Source organism: Arachis ipaensis, chromosome B09, assembly GCF_000816755.2.
Source record: "Arachis ipaensis cultivar K30076 chromosome B09, Araip1.1, whole genome shotgun sequence".
NCBI classification, from domain to species: Eukaryota; Viridiplantae; Streptophyta; class Magnoliopsida; order Fabales; family Fabaceae; genus Arachis; species Arachis ipaensis.
This window is the reverse complement of record NC_029793.2, coordinates 129,963,787-129,966,004: the sequence shown is the minus strand read 5'-3', so window position 1 is coordinate 129,966,004 and position 2,218 is coordinate 129,963,787.

Here is a 2,218-nt window from a genome sequence, read left to right as displayed (position 1 = left end):
ATTTTTATAGATATTTTATTTAATAAAAAAATTGAGTTAATCTGCCAATCCGCCAAAGAATGGGTTAAAATTTTAAACTCATATATCAAATTGGAATGGATTTGGCCCACCTATTTTAAAACTTAGTTGGGGTAAATCGACCCATTTATTACACTTAACCACCATGTTTAGAATGTGCAAGTCTATAAATTTAGTATGTCTTATTTATCTATTCGAAATTCAAAAAACTAGATTGTATTATTGAATATAATCAGAGAACTAATTTAATTTATTTTAAGCTAAGAAGAAAGAAGAAAAAGAAAATGAACAAGAAAGAAGAGAAAATGACAAAGTTAATTGAATACTATTTTAAATAAAAGGGTAATTTTCAAACTTTATCCTGTATTATAATTCCTATATTGCAATTGCATCTATCATGAAAATATTCCTATATCGATCAGTTCAGGAAAATTGTTGTCAAGAGTTACGTTGTTTCAATTGTTCTTGCTATTTTCTTCTCATACACAAGTACATTACAGCTACTTGAAAATTAACCAACATTAGTTGTGCCAATATATGCAAGTAATTTTCGAATTTTTTCTGTTTGGGTTCTTTAATATGGCTCCTAGTTAGTTAAATTTAAAAGCGTCTTGGTTAAACAAAAAGAAGGAAGAGAGGTGAGCAAGCATATATATATGCGCTGGAAAATCTTTCTTTTTTTTTTTTTTCTTCTTGTTCTCCTCGGTATCTTTCAGCTTGTAATCGGCTAATGATTAATTTATCGTGAATCGAAACTCTATTTAAAGGTTTGTTGACCAATTATTACTGAAAAATCGTTAGTAGAGATCAACACTCTCCCATATCAATAATGTGCAAAACTGCCAACTAAATTAAAACCAGCAATAATCACGTATAAAATACCAATGATACTCTATATATTTTAGCATGTTACAAACTTATACATATAACTAAATAATACAGAACAACACCAGAACTTGCGAACTTGTTTCTGAACTCAAAAAATCATTTGATGATGTCAATGAAAAAAAAAGTTAAACAAATAAAGTCAACAAGCTAGCTATACACTTATTGTATGTCAACTTATAAGTTCTAACACATTAGATAGATATGAACTGAAGAGAGAGAAAAGGTTAATTAAGGTCTTGGCCTAGCTAGCTAGTAGCTAAGACTTGTTAAATTATCCAATGAGCCACCAAAGTTGCAGCTAGTAGTTCATAGTAAATCCTATTCTCACTCAGCTACCTAGCTAGCTTAGCTTGTTTTTCCCCACAAGTTTCCTTTTCACCCTCTCAACACACAAAATCAATTGTCCCATTAATACTCAAATATACTCCCTAGGTTGCTTTCATAGCACAAGGTTAATTTGCATTTTAAATATTTTTTTTAAAAAATAAATATTTAGATTTATATGAATTTATATATATTACTTTTTTTAATATTTAGAAAAAAAAAAAATCAAATTTCTAGAAAATAAATTAGGAATTTGTTTATCTTCTCTCCGAATCTGCTAATGCTACAATTGAGGCGACTATGATTTTCTGAAATTTTCTCCATCTCTTGACACCTAAGATTGAAATCCCTCACTTCCATTGAATCTGATTTATCCCTCACCTAGAAAACACACTTTTGTATAGAGTCGATGTAGTCACATTAGCATGAATTTTTTTTCTTTTGCACCAAAGGTAACGGATAGAAGTTAATTAGGGTGAACAGTTCCAATAATAAAAACCTCCTGTTCACAAAGAAAAGAAAAAGAAACACGCTCTGATATTTCATTATGGTAATTCCACGCCCAAGCATGTAGCCATGTATGATTATATTATATCAATGAATAATGCCACAAATATTAGATAAATATTGAACAAATTGAATTTAATTTAATTGACACTGTCAAGGTACAATGTTTCTAAGAATTAGCTAAACGAGGTACGAGTACCATGCATGTATGTATACATTAACAAATTAAATTAACCATCCTATAAAAATTCTAAATTTGGATGAATCAAATTCAATGGAAATGATGAATTTCAATCTTAGGTAGTGTCAAGAGATGAGAATTTTTCAGAAAATCATTATCTTTCCAATTGTGTTTATATTGGAACCATGATCCTGTTACTTGTTTTCTGAAATTTTGGTTTTGATTTTCTTTTTTCTTTTTTTTTAGATTTTTAGGTTAAGATTTTATTTTAATTTTTTTTATTTTAAAAAGATATTTGGT